The sequence below is a fragment of the Solanum dulcamara genome, chromosome 10, assembly GCF_947179165.1.
Source record: "Solanum dulcamara chromosome 10, daSolDulc1.2, whole genome shotgun sequence".
Classification (NCBI taxonomy): Eukaryota; Viridiplantae; Streptophyta; class Magnoliopsida; order Solanales; family Solanaceae; genus Solanum; species Solanum dulcamara.
The window spans coordinates 46,649,608-46,665,753 of NC_077246.1; the positions used below are offsets into that span (position 1 = coordinate 46,649,608).

General features: G+C 36.3%; 1 long non-coding RNA gene across 1 annotated transcript; it reads right to left on the reverse strand.

The window, feature by feature from the left end:
• Positions 1-8,818: 8,818 nt before the first annotated feature.
• Positions 8,819-10,912, reverse strand: LOC129871378 (uncharacterized). Its single transcript, XR_008762249.1, has 3 exons — positions 10,816-10,912; positions 9,832-9,883; positions 8,819-9,010 (listed from the first exon to the last, which is right to left on the reverse strand). It is a non-coding gene; the product is annotated as an uncharacterized LOC129871378 (long non-coding RNA).
• Positions 10,913-16,146: the final 5,234 nt, after the last annotated feature.

Genomic DNA, 16,146 nt, shown 5'->3' on the forward strand with positions numbered 1-16,146 from the left:
GATACCTCATAGTAGAGAAGATTGGAAATAGAGTTCTAAGAATCCGAAAGAAGTTGGAGACCGAATGATGATTTGTAGGACACAACTTATTTACGTAAGCTACCAACTTAGAAATCTTACATACTTAAGCTACTGGAGTACATACCAAGCTTACGTAGCAAGAATTATATAGATTCGTAAAGTAAGATGAGATTACGAACCCACGAGGGAAAAAGAGAGTGCCACATGGCAGCATGAGAGAGTGCCACGTGAAAGTAGTTAGAGCAAGGGTGGTGGACCCCCACATGCCATGTGGAAGCCTGCGACTGGAGCAAAGGGGTATGTTGTCCCAATGAGGGTTTGACACGTGTCACCACTTAGGGCTTGACATGTGTCACCACTTAGGGGTTGACACATGTCACCCCCTTAGGTTGCCTATATATATATGTCTTATAACTTATTAAAGTTCCATACTTATCTAGAAAATTCAAGAACAAGAAAGAATAGAAGAGAAGAAATTAGAGCGAGAGAGAGCCACGATTTTGAAAGGAAAAAAAAAGTGAGTTTTTCGATTTTGCTCTGTGAATTAATTATCTACCAAGATGTTATAAAGGTGTTAGTAATGAAAATTTATAGTTTGGATCAGCCCAAAACATTAGCAAACAGCCACGAAATTTTAGGCGCGCTAAAGGAACTTTCGAGGCAAGTTTCGATGAGTTTGACGAGTTTCGGGCAAGGTAAGGGCTTCACTTTAAAATTGGAGTTTATGATGTTTCTATGAGGTATATTACATGTCTTAAATAAGGTTGGAAGTGGAAAAATTATATAAGGATACTTGACGTTAGAAACAAACTAAATTGAAGTGGTTATAGGTAAATCGAAGTCGAATAGTGGGTTGTCGTTGTGGTGCTGCGGGTGCAGCTGGTTGGGTTGCTCGTTTCAGGGATTTAAAGTGTTTTAAAAAGGGTGTAGGTGCTGCATGTTGCAGCAACATGACTCTTCATTTGGTATGGTTAAAGATTTTGTAAAATAAAGATTAAAAAATTCTATTTTCGTATCGTAGTTTGGAGCTAGTTGTTTGGAGCTTGTATTGCGTAAGGTTGAAGTGATTTACTTGTAAATATGCTGCTGGTTGTTGTTGGTGGTATGGTTTTTGATATTGTGTCCAAGTTGAAATCTCGGGGATGTTGAAGTTATAGGGGAGATGTTGCCCGATTTTTGGTAGATTCGGAACTAGTAACAAACTAGTCGAGGGTAATGGATAAGGAAATAACTCCTATGATTACTTGGGTGTAGAGTTGGAAATTGGAATGTGAAAAGTCATTAACCTTAATATTACTTTCATGTTAAATAGGTTCAAGAGACGACAAGGCGAACGTGTAAGAGTAATTCGTAAGAGGTATGTGAAGCTTACCCTTTCTTTTCTTTTGGCATGTCTTAGCCTTAACTGATTGATATACGAAATGTGGGGCTAATTTCATTCATAGAACCCCAAGTATGACTCATAAGTCTTATTCACTTCTTGATGGTATAATTCCTATACTAGTTTAGTTAATGCCTCTCAAGGCTTCTATATGATGGAGAGTGGTAAGTATGTGAAGTTATCTCCTTTCTCTTGGCATGTTTTGGCATAAGTACGCAGAGCTACCCTTCTTTCCTCTTGATATTTCTTTGACATAAGTGTGGTGCTATGATGGTAAGGTAATGCAATAATAAGGTTATGATACCGAGCCTGTGACAGGCCGGGTATGATATATGTAATGATGACTCCTTGAGGAAAAGTACAGACTAGGTAAAGCTTATTCTTTATCTTCCTTTGGCATTCCTAATTGTAAGTAAAATGTGATACGAGCTCTGGGGTAACTCCACTTTTAAGTCCTAAATGTAATCCGTATCTCTTATTCACTTTTGGATGTCGAACTCTTGTAGTAAGTTGAACTATTTTCCTTGAACTCCATAGGTTGAGAAGTACTGGATGCATAAGCTCCTAGTCCTAAGGACTTTGTGACGATGGGTATCCCTAATTCTATGAATTGTTAGTATTACTTTAGTACATGTCTAGGGTCCCCGAGATCCTAAGTGATATAGGCCTCAATGGAATTTAGAAGGCACTCGAGATGGCTACACTACTATTCTGGTCCTCGGACGATAGCTTAATCTTCTTACATTGTCGAGTCTCTGATAATGATTTAGATTGTATATGGTTATTCACTACTTGATTCGTGTATACTGTAATACATTTGACACCGAGTCTCATAAAGGGCCGGGTACGATATATGATGATTATGACACTGAGTCCCATAAAGGTCCGGATACGGTATATGATAATTATGACATCGAAAACCATAAAGGGATGGGTACGATATATGATGATATGGTGACACCTAGTACCATAAATGGCCAGGTATAGTATATGATACGTGGATCGAGCCGAATGTTCCTCGGCATTACTATATGATACGTGGATTGGGACGAACGTTCCTCGACATTACTATATGATATGTGGATCGGGCCGAATGTTCCTCGGCATTACTATATGATATGTGGATTGGACCGAACATTCCTTAGTATTATTATATGATGTACGGATCGGGCCATACATTCATCGGCATGTACTTACTATATACATGGATCGGGCTGTACATTCCACTGCGCTAATAATATGTATGTGTTATTGATGACAGAATGATGTAGATGGTACACTGAGTCCCCTAACGGGCCGGGCATAGTACGCGATGGTAATATGTATGACTTTCTTTTATACGATGCAAGTACAGTAAATTGTTAAATGTTATACTTGCCCCCTGCATCCCTACGCCAACTGTAATCTCCTTATGATGTCTATGCTTTACATACTCAGTACAAATATCATACTGACCCCCCTTTGTTCGGGGGGCTGCGTTCATGCCCGTAGGTACAGATACACACTTTGGGGATCCATCAGCGTAGGAGTTTCACTCAGCAGTTCAGAAGTGCTCCATTGTGCCGGAGCCTAGTTTTGGCATTAACCCTTGATGTATATATTTATTTATTCACGGGTAAGATAAGGGCCCTGTCCCAGCTTATGTTACTGTTCTTACTCTTAGAGGTCTGTGAACATGTATGTGGGTTGTGTATGGGTTGTATATGCATGTATGTACAGTGATTCCTATGATAAGCCTCGCCGGCTTATATGTTATCCTGCCTGTTGATATACTATAACTTAAATAGGGGACATATTTATTTACAAATAGTAAGGATATACACGAGTGCCCAGTTCGGGCACCCATCACGGCCTACGGGGTTGGGTCGTGATGAAAGTGGTATCAAAGCGGTTCTTCTTTAGAATATCTACAGACCGTGTCTAGTAGAGTCTTATTTATCGGTGTGTGGTGAACCATATCTAAACATGAGGCTACAGGACATTTAGGATGTTATTTTTTTTCTTAGTTCGTGCGATAGAGCCCAGCCATAAAAAAATGAAATTCCTTTTTTTACTAACCTTTGGTTTCATCTGAAGAACGACATCGACAGAAGAAAGTGAAGGATGATATTAGAAGCTACACAGTATACAGGTAAGTAATGGTATGAAAGAGGCATGCTGGATAAGGTAATATGATTGAAATATAAAGTTAAAAATTGAAAGAAAAAGTAGACAGGAAAGTGTAACGGATGCAGTTCGAGTTGGACATATGAGGTAAGTCCATCATTTTATACTAATGTTGATATTGGACGCCCTGTGTGGATGTGATATGAATATATACATATTGGCCCTATGAGGCGTTATGGCTATAATATGATATGGTATGGATGTATATATATACGTTGGCCTTGCGTGGCATAGTTTGAATTTCCTGCGTGCAGGTTTGTAGATAGTGAGGAATATAGAGGAAACTCTGCCAGAATTTTCTGGGAAATAGAAAGAGAATTAGATATAAGGTTGTAATATATCTTGAGAGATCGTATCCACGGTAATGATAAGGATGAAAGCTCATGAAGCAGAAAAGGGTATTGTGTATATGTACCTCCACTTTGGAAAATAGTGGGACCCCTCAATGATAGGGAATAGAAATTGTAAATCAACTGAGGCATTGTGAAATTATTAAAGGAACAAGTGGTATCCTTTGGAAAAAAAGGGTGATAACAAAACGTGAAACACGTGTCATCAGAGTATAAGTGCCCCCGAATGGAGAATCGGACACGATTATAAGCACTAGTAACGTACTGATTGGGATGAATGAAATGTGGCTTCGGCTAAACTACTACATTAGTTATATGACTCGATTACCAATACTTGGACTAGATTGGGTACTAGTTATTGAGAATTCTGAGCACTCCATGGTTATATTAAGGTTTCTTACAGGGGCAACCTAAAGTATAGATGAGTTAACAGAAGGAGTAGACATGGTGCAGTATGAAAAAATGTGTTGGAACAAAATCATATGCGTACGGACAGTGGAAAATAAACAGAGGATGACATGGGTACACCCTAAAGGGGGGAAGTGGACAAGAGAAGTACAAGTGTGAGATGGAATTCAACTGACACTATCATATGTTGACAGGAACACTTAAATTTCAAGCGAGATCCCATGCTGGCACGAGTTAGCAAGGGCTAAAAGCCAGCAACAGATGGATAGAAGCCATGATATCTGAGACCGTATGGAGAACCATTGGCAGAGACCCTAATGGATGGGTGCATACAAAAAGGGGTGAATATGATAAGAGAGTAGGACTGAGCAAACTAAAGGCCGGGAAAAGGGTAGTAGGGCCGTGTTTGAGTAATGATTAAGATATGGAAACAACATCATTGGACGCTGATATCAAAATGTACAAGTAGCAAGGAGAATAGAAAATCTCCTACGATAGGAAATGAGGAGACCAAGGAGTACGTAAAGGAAGAAAAGAAAGAAGTAGGACAAAATAGCGTTAGCATGAGCAAGTCCTAGTGTGAAGTCAATATGTAAAGCAAGATGGCCCGGGAGAAGAAAAGCTTCTCTTATGAGCCTTACTTTCTCCATTGCGTCAATTATCAAATCTGGACCAATTAATGCCTTGCATCTACTTTAAACCACCGCACTGGAGACCTACATCTTCTCACATATAAGGCTTCAAAAGGAGCCATTTGGATACTAGAGTGATAACTATTATTGTAGGCAAACTCAATCAATGGCAAATTGTCATCCCAACTTCCTCTAAGATCAATCACACATGCCCTTAACATATCCTCTAAGGTTTGAATTATTCTTTCAGCTTGTCCATCGGTTTGAGGATGGAAAGCGGTACTTAGCTTGACTTTAGTGCCAAGACCTCTCTGAAATTACTTCCAACTAAATTGAGCACCTCTATCGATATAATTGACAAAGGAACACCATGAAGTTCTACAAGTTCACGAATGTACAACTTAGCATAGTCTTCGACACCATAAAAAGTCTTGAACGGTAGAAAATATACCGATTTGGTCATTCAGTCCACAATAACCCAATAGAATCTTATTGTCTTCTAGTACGAGGCAAACCCGTGACAAAGTCCATATTCACATCTTCCCACTTCCATCTAGGAATTTTGATTTCTTGAGCTAGACCTCCTAGCCTTTGATGTTCAACATTCACTTATTGACAATTTGGACACTTAGCCACAAATTCCGCTATGTCCTTCTTCATTCCATTCCACCAATACACTTCCTTCACATAACGATACATCTTGGTGAATCCCGGATGAATTGAATATCGAAAACTATGGGCCTCATTCAATATCAACTCTCTTAATCCATCAACATTTGGAACACACAAACGACCTTGGTAATGCAGTACCCCATCTTCTCCTAGGGAGAAAGCCTCAATGGATATTTCGGCAATCGACTTCTTCAATTCAATCAAAATTGAAGAATTGTTTTGTTTGGCCTTAACGTCTACCGCAAGAGACAATTCTGAACCATTATGTATAACAACGCCTGCATCATTGCACACCTAAATGTGCAAATCTGTGGACCTCTTTAACTAATTCTCTTTTATCTTCCTCAACATGTGCAACACTACCCATAGACAACCAACTAAGGGCATCGTCTAGAACATTTGCCTTACCCGGATGGTACAATACGCTCACGTTATAGTCTTTTAGGAGTTCAAGCCATCTCCTTTGCCTAAGGTTCAAGTCTATTTGACTAAACAACATATTGCAAACTTTTGTGATCGGTAAACACATCAACATGAACCCCATAAAGATAATGGCGCCAAATTTTTAATGCAAACACGACTGCTGCAAGTTCAATATCATGGGTTGGATAGTTTCTTTCATACACCTTAAGTTGTCTAGAGGAATAGGCTATAACCTTAACGTGTTGCATCAATACACAACCCAAACCAACACGCGAAGCATCACAATAAACAACAAATCCATCCAAACCTTCGGGCAATGTCAAAATAGGAGCCGACGTAAGACGATCCTTCAATATTTGGAACCTTTTCTCACATTCATCCGACCATTGGAATTTTGCCTTGTTTTGTGTAAACTTAGTTAAAGGTGAAGCAATAAATAAGAACCATTCAACAAATCTTCTGTAGTATCTGGCTAAGCCTAAAAGCTTCTAATGTTTGAAGGAGATAATGGTCTAGGACAATTCTTAAACGCCTCCATTTTTTTGGATCTACTTTAATCCCATCACTAGACACCATATGGCCAAGAAATACAACCTACCTTAGTCAAAATTCGCACTTACTAAATCTAGTGAATAATTATTTTTCTCTCAATGTTTGCAACACAATCCTCAAGTGACCCATATGATCTTCCTCATTTTAAAAATAAATCAAGATATCATCAATGAACACCACTACAAACATGTCCAAATATGGCTTGAAAATACAATTCATCAAATCCATGAATATAGTGGAAGCATTAGTCAGACCAAACGATATTACTACAAATTCAAAATGATCATACCTCATCCAAAAAGTCGTTTTGGGAATATCACACTCCCTTACCCTTAATTGATGATAACCGAAATGGAGGTCAATCTTAAAAAAGTTGCTTGCTCCTTGTAATTGATCAAACAAGTCATATATCCTTGGAATTGGATATTTTTTCTTTATGGTGATCTTATTCAATTATCGGTAGTTCATACACATTCAGAGTGACCCATCTTTTTTCCTAACAAATAACACGGGAGCACCCCATGGTGAAATACTCGGTCTTATAAAACCCTTATCCAACAAATCCTTCAATTGTTCCTTCAACTCCTTGAATTCCACCGGAGCCATACGATAATGAGAAATAGAAATAGGTTGGGTATCGGGAAGGAGATCTATGCCAAAGTCAATTTCTCTTTCGGGAGGAATACCAGGCAAATCATTGGGAAACATATCAAAGAACTTATTAACTATAAGGATCGACTTAAGAGTAGAAGTTTGGAATCGATGTCCCTAACTTGCATAATATGATAAATGCACCCTTTGGAAATCATTTTTCGGGCCTTAATACATGAGATAAATCTATCCTTAACCACTAAATCATTACTCTTCCATTCAAGAATAGGCTCATTAGAAAAGTAAAACTTAACCACATGAGTCCTACAACATATAGATGCGTAAGCGGTATGTAACCAATCCATACCAAAAATAATATCAAAATCAGTCATATCAAGTTCAACAAGGTGTGCAAGACCCATACAGAACAATTTCTCTAAGCTCTCTTGACTAATACCGAATCAGCAATGAAAGTATAAACCAAAAATGATTCTATTAACACCTAGGGGAACACATCAAATCTCATAGCAATATAAGAAGTAACAAAAAACAAGTTGGCATCCGGATCAAGCAATGCATAAACATCAAAGTTAAAGACTCGTAACATACCTGCGACCATATCAGGAGCCTCATCAACCTCTTTTCTAGCATGAAGAGCATAGAATCGATTGTTGTGTTTGCCACCCTTAGGTTGAGCTTGCGTGCCTTGTTTCATTTGAACTCCTAGAGGATGACCTTCTCCACCCTTGTTGACAACAAGAGGGCACTCGGATAGTTATGACCCATCTTTTCACATCCATAGAAAGCACACATTCTCATCAAGCACTTTCCTCCATGATGCTTTCCATACTTTGCACACTTAGGAAAAAAAGGGTTACTAGCAATTACACTTCCTTCTCCTTGATCTTTAGGGTATGGTACCCTATCCTTAGAAAACTTCTTCTCTGAGCTTTGGCTTTGATGAGAGCGTCCACTACTACCAACGGTCCTAGCATTGGAGAACCCACCTTCATACCGGGCCCTCTTAGAATTCCTCATCTTCATTTCCTTTAGATTTTCTCCTTCAATTTTTTTGGTAAAAGTCATGAGACGAAATATGTCCATCTTCTTAACAAGAATAGCGGTGAAACATTTCTTAGCAACCAAGTAAGACACCCCCAATATGAATTTCTCGTTCAGGCATGTGGATCGGCAACCATTGAAGGAGCATACTTGGGTATCTTAGTAAACTTCAGGGCATAGTCCCTCATCCCTATATTGCCTTGTCAAAGATTTATAAATGTCACGACCCAACCCCGTAGGCCGTGACTGGTGTCCGGACTGGACACCCATACACATATCTGTTGTCTATATCCAATTCACAACTAAAGATGATATGGGACTTAAGGAAATAGGATGTCATATCAAATCTGTCCTATATTTATATATTTATGCGACCTGTCTCCTGAGGAGTTATAACATCAAAGGTAAGGTGGTACGTAAGCTACAAGGCTGCCACTACACATCACATTCCAAAATATATATGTATGTACGCAAGCCGAATAGGCTGCCACTATGAATAGGAACATTCCAAAATATATATCATACTAGTACAGCTGGATAATATCTATATACCACCCACATATATGTCTACAGACCTCTAAGAATATCAATAGTAACATATGACAGGACAGGACCCCGTCATACCCATGGATAAATAAATATATACATCAAAATATCTATATCGAAATTCTAAGCTCCGGGACAATGGAGCACTTCTAAAATAGCTGAGTGGAAATCCTAAGTTGGCGGATCCCCGAAATTAATATTTGTACCTGCGGGCATGAAATGCAGCCTCCCGAAGAGAGGGTGTCAGTACGACATATGTACTGAGTATATAAAGCATAAAATACCATAAAGGAGATCACATTTGAAATAGGCAATAAGGAGACAAGTATAATACTGATAATCAAAAAATCACTGTACCTGTGCCTTATGAAATAAAATCATGCATGATCATATCATATATCATATCCGGCCCATTATGGACTCGGTGAATCTGTCATATACATGTATATCATATTCAGCCCATCATGGGTCTCAGCACCATCATCATATCACCATGTCATCATATCATATCATATATATATATATATATATATATATATATATATATATATATATATATCGTACCCGGCCCTCTAGTGAGGGACTCGATGAATAATGCAGTGAAACTGTGCATGAATACATATCCAGCCCGGGACTCGGTGAAAGATACATTAAGGCATGTACGAGCAGAATAATGAGAAACTATATGCATTTAAATCATCATTTGGGACTCAAAAGAATAATTAAAATGGACCATCATTTGAAAGTCAAGACAATAGTCATTTCAAGTAACCTTCGATTGCCATTATAAATCATACCAAATATGAATTATACCGAAGCATGAATCATACTAAAATATAAATTTTACCAACTAGAATGGCTGGAACCATACATATAAGTCAAGGTATAACGATCCACATTCTGAAAATTTAGACCATTAGCCATCCTAGTATACCTAAGAATAAGAGTTTCTTCGGAATTTATACTTTCGTCATTCGTTTGTTTCATATGGATCATGCCAAAAGAGAGAAAGGTTAGCTTTACATACCTTTAGGGTTACTTGAACACAATATGTATATGTTTCCCAATATTGTCTCAACCTATATTAAAATATTAAGCACTACGGTTAAGCTATGGTAAGGCATAAAAAGTACTATATCGTTAGTAGGTTGTTTCTGAAAATTTGGACAGCACCTCTCCTGAACTTCATCACTATTTTTCGAGTATATATGAGCAAAACTGGGTTTTATAGTCTAAATGAAAGTTTTAGATCTATGAAATATCTTTCCACAACATCTTTAATCTCTCAAAACGGAGCTTTACACAATACGTTATGCTAATATTACTAACAGCAGTCCCATCCAAAAATGGGTTGGCCAAATTAACTCCAAAACAGCCCAAACAATGCATAAATTCTGCACCATTTACTTAACAACAATAACCACCTTATTCAAAAGTTATATACCAATAAATTCCTGCACAACTACTTCAAAAGTGACCTTAAATCAGCCCACAACCAACACATGTCGACAATAATATTAGCGGACAGATTTCTGTCTTCAATTAGCTCTTGTAGTTAATTTAATTTAACCCATACAAATATGTTATTCTTCTTCAACCAAATTTTACACATCCTTTATAGTTTACACCTTAAACATATCTTAACCATATCATGCATAAAAACAACATCTAACAGCCCCAACATAACTTCACAACACAATAGAGTATTTGAACTCAAAAGACCTTACACCAAAAACATGTAAAACCTCTTCTCAATTCCGTCTTTAAAAACACCAAAAATGAGCAATAAACCTTCCTTTAACATATTTTATTCCCTTATTAGACTTATACAACAATATCCTAAATCATTCTTCTCAAAACAAACCAAAGATCAAAGAAATTCTCAAAATTTAGAAACCAAAATGTTTGGACAGCCTTCCAAAAATTTCAGATTTATGTTTCCAACATCTATAGCATGATTCCAATGAATTCCATGGAAGAATTAAGTTAAAACAATAAATAATCAACTTACCTTAACCTTGGAGAGATTTATGAAGTTCAAAGAGTGTTGGGACGTTATTGGATAGGTTTTGAGATAAGGGAGAAGAGGGAGAAAATTCTGGAAATTTGTCAAGTACAAATGCTGAAATTTCCTTATACTTGTCCCTTTTAATTGGGCTCTTTTGGGTCGGTTTTTGGGCTAATTTTTGGACCAAAAATAGTTTATTATGTGGACAACATATTAGGCTTTTGTCCAAAAAAATTATTGGAGTTTCGTAGCCCAAAATCCCCATCCATTCCACCAACAATGGGCTGCCAAAAAACTTTTAGAATTGGATTTTCCCACAATTCACTTATATTGGCCCAACAATAAGTCATTACTTAGATTAATAGTACCATATAACCAACCCATTAAATTTACACCATGTTCAAATCTTAATACCTCTTACTTCAACTTACTATTAAATTTATACCATGTTTCAAATCTTAATACCTATTACTTCAACTTACTACTCCTCTTAGAATTAAAAACAATCACATGCCACCTTTTAAAATTTTAAACCATTGCCACACTCTCAATCCATTCCCAACCAATACATTCACCTACAAGTCATGATTTCTCATACATGTATGAATATTCCGCACTGAGTACAATATACTAAAATGTTAGCAAATGAAAAAAAAATATGGGGTATTACAATAAACTCCAACACTTTAGCCTCCCTTAACTCAAGAGGGAACACGTGATCAAGGAAAGCAAGTTTTAAAGCTTCCCATTCAATAGAAGCTTCATCCACCCTGTCAAATTTCCATTGAGTGTACCATATTTGAGCAACACCCTTAAGTTGGTAAGACTCCAACTCCATTTTATCTTTCGAAGTTACCCTCATAATACTCACTATATTATAGATCTCATTAATGAACTCTTGAGGATCCTTATCAACTTTTAAGCAATAAAACTCCGGAGGATTCATTCGTGCAAAGTCCCTTACTCTTGAGGCCAGAGTAGGAACACTAGGAGGAGTCATAACACCTTGGTTGGTCACCACTCAGGCTAGCATAGTAATGGCGCTTTGGAACTCCGCATTAGTCACTTGGTTTGGTAGAGGACCATTGTCGAGGAATTAGGGGAGCTTGGGCTTTATTAACATTATCTCCTCTTGGAAATGGTGGTCTTCTTGGAGCCATATTTCTGAAAATTGCAAAGAAAGACCGTTAGGGAAAAGAAGTCTTACGATAAACTCTATAGCACGACATGGATCATGAGTGTGGCGTGATTCACACCCATAAATAAGACTCTACTTGACACGGCATGTTGAACACCCTAGGACATTTGAAAAAAAAAAGAACCTTGTACTCTAATACCAAGTTTATCACGATCCAACCTAAGGCTTATTTGTAACACGGTAATTGAAACTCCAAAGGGATCCAACCAAGCCTATTGTACATATCATAAGCATTCATAAGGTAAAGCAAAAGAGGAAACATCATAAGAGGGTTTAAATCACGAATAGAAATTTCAGAACGACACATGACAACATAAACTCAAAATACTTATCCAACTAGATGCCTCTACTCATGAATATAGGCAGGGATAAGACATGTCCCTATCTCACCCTCAATATGAAACATAAAAAAAGTCTTTGAAAATAATAACTAACTCGATAACTAGTCCCCAATAAATAAGGACTTACCATAAACACTGGATAGGAAAGCTTAGCTAGCCACGTAGATGAGTGTAATATTCAACCTCGACCCCTACATTATGAGACAATGTAGGCAAAAAGTATGCATTAGTACGTTGGAATGTACTAAGTATGTGGGCGTGATATGAAACATAAATCATGGAATGCAATGGTCAAGTAAAATATATGATAAGATGAGATAAGTAAAGTCATGAAAAAATCATATTAACCAACACATTTAAAAGCATAATTTAAAATCATGACATACTTAAGAGATCATACATATGTGGGATAGGAATCATAACCGACTATAACACCATGCGATCTATAACATGGAATCCCGTTGTCTCCTCATACAATGAAGAAAAAGGGGAATCTACTTGCCAAGGTAGACTTTACCCCACTAAGAGGGTCATGCATATGCTATATGTGGATCCACTAGCTAGGCCATGATGGCAATCCTACGATGACACGTAGTTATGAGATAAGAGACTTTGTATAAGGACTCCGTACTTTGAGCCCCCACCTTAAGTCCACATTCGGTGCTAAGTCAAATCCTAGAGAATAGATACATAGCATAGAAATCATAATTTTATATATCATAGTCGTTATCATAGGTTTGAAATCATGGAGTAGCTCATTTTCATAACATACTTTTAATGTGAGAATTTTCCTTTCATCATTACAATCATATTTGCATAATTTATATCGTAGGACCTTAGGTCACCACATAGGGCCCTAAGTCACCTTACTTCTTAACTTGCATGAAATTCATACCTTGAACTTAGAGTAGAACTAAATTGCATAATTAATTGACTTTGAAAACATGTAATTGACTTGAAAACATGCATGATCATAAACTTTATATCAGCCCATACATAATTCATATAGATAATATCATTATTAAGTATAATTGAAAATACTCATAATTTTCATCATGAATCCTAGAGATCAAAAAAGGAGAATTCATGGAAAAACTCTTCAATTTAATGCAATTACCATCAATTTATATCAAAATAGACTCATGATCATACTTTGAATCAAAATTCATGCATTAGGAATAGAGATCATAAAACTCATAAAATACCAAACTTTAATTTGATAGAAAATCTTGAGAAATTGATTGGGCTTCATGGATGAAAGAATCCATGAATCAATACCTACATACCTTAAGTGAGAACACCAAATAATTTGGAAGAACTTGAGAGTTTTGATGGAGAGCTTGAGTGAATTTACTTAAAGTCTTCAATAGAGTCCTTGAGAGTCTTTTATAGAGAGAGCAATGTTTGAGTAGGTGAATTATAGAAGAATTAATAGAATTAGAGGTTTAGGTTAATTTATAGAGTTGAATTAGGTCCTAAAAATGTCTAGTTTCATTAGCTAATAATTTATGAAAACATCTAAAGTTCCCTTACTAAAAACTAAATTCGGTCAAAAACACATAGCCAGGTCCGCGATGCGGAGGCAAGCAAGTCAGCGACGCGAACTTGTCGTGTCCTTGAGAAATTTATCTTCCAATCTACGAGTCCTAAAAATCCACAAGACTATTTTCCTACAGGTTTTGATCCTATGATCGATATTCCGAACTTGGATTTTTCAAAAAGATTAAGGATAATGCATTACTTAAGCAGCCTATTCTCAAATCATTTTTAAGGTATTTGTGAGCATTTACACACGCACTTGTTGTAGTTGAATCAAAAATTGACGATTCATGTTACATTTCCGAATTAGAAATAACGAATTACATAAGTGATGCAAATAGTACATATGTGAAGGAGAAGCAACTTTATAAGGATAAATCTACACTGATCTCTGTTATGGCGAAATACAAAATAGAGCACAATTTCAATTTCAAGGTAAAGAGATTTGATGTGAAAAGGTACATAAGACTTTTAGTGTATTGTGTATCGGATACAAAGATATGTTTATTGACTACAGATTATTGTGATACATTCCTCTTGTTTAATGCTAATGATACATTGTTGTTCCAAAAATGCTCATTAAATTGTAGATATCTACATTTTATTGTGATATTAATAAGTGTTAGATGCATAAGAATTTGTATGTATCTGATACGTATTAAAATGTCTATTTTAATTTTAATTATAAGTGAATGTATATCAAAAAAGTAATGGTTTTATTAAAGGTATCAGATACATCAAATAATTATACATTGAATTATGATACATAGCCTTTAAAATGAGATTTGAGTCTAATACATTCAATTCTGATACATTATCTTTCACCGATATATTTAAATGATACATTGCAATGATGTATCAACAATAATTCATGGTACGTAAAAGCAAAAAAATCTTTTTTGTATATGATAAAGTTCATGATACATTATTGTATATGTGATTGGGTGTTTATTTTGTGAAATGTTATAGTTTGAATGATATGTGATAAATGTTTTGAATTTAAATGAATCTGATAGATGTAGCTATGTTTTAGTTTGTTATTCTACTGACTGTGGTTGGACTTTGAAGGCATCTTCTCGATAAAATTTAGATATATTCAAGATTAGGTACTTCAATAGTGAACACACCTGTCCATTAAGAGATAGGATGTTAACAAAGATTCAAGCTACTATTGGGTTTTTAAGTGGTGTAACTGCTCCTAAGTTGTTCAATCATAAAAGAATTCATACTCCAAATGACGTAATTGAAAATATTAGAGTCATCTATGGGATTGAGATTTCTTACCAACAAGCATGGCGAGCTAAGGAGCGTGCACTAGAGATGAGAAGGGGTAAACCTGTCGAAGGTTATAGAAAGATTCTCATATACATACATATACTCAATAATGTGTACCTAAATTCGCATATAAGGATGCACATGTCAAAATAAAATCAATTTATGTATTTGTTCGTATCATTGAGGCCTTTTATGAGGGAGTTTGATTTCAATAAACCTATAGTTGTAGTTGACGGTGCACATCTTAGTGCAGCTTACAAAGAAACTTTTGTATCGGCAAGCACACTTGATCTAGCATGTAATTTATTTGTTATTGTTATTCTATTGTACTTAATTTAATACACCTTTCACTGATACATGACCTTCCAACTGTTAAAAAAACTAACATTTGGCTGGATTTTTTGATTAGGTTGCATATTGCGATTAGAATATGGAGTTGCCAACACCAAGAATGATTCTTCATGGACATGGCTCTTTTAACAATTCAAAAACGCATTTGGGGAGAGGGAAAAATGTGTGTTGTATCGAATAGAAATGAGAGTATAATGAAGAATTTAAGCATTGTTTTCCCAAATATTCTCCATTATGCATGCATATTGCATTTTTGGAAGAACGTGTATATGAACTTCAAGAGGAACAGAAACACACTGAATGATTTGTTCTACTCAATGGCCAAATCCTATAGAAAAGAAGACTTTGAAAAATTAATGGCTAAGGTAGCAAAAATTGATTAGAGGGTTAAGGAGTAACTTGAGGTAGCTGGGTATGAAAAATGGTCTAGATTTCATATAAACAGAGAAAGAATGATGACTTCAAACATCACTGAATGTATCAATGGGTGCCTTGTTGAGGCACGACAACTACCTATATTAGAGTTCTTGGAGGAGGCTAGAATTCTATTTGGTTCTTTGCATTGTAAAAACATAGAGATTTCCTCATATACAAAGGAAAAATTAGGGAGAAGGTTTGAAGAGATTTTGA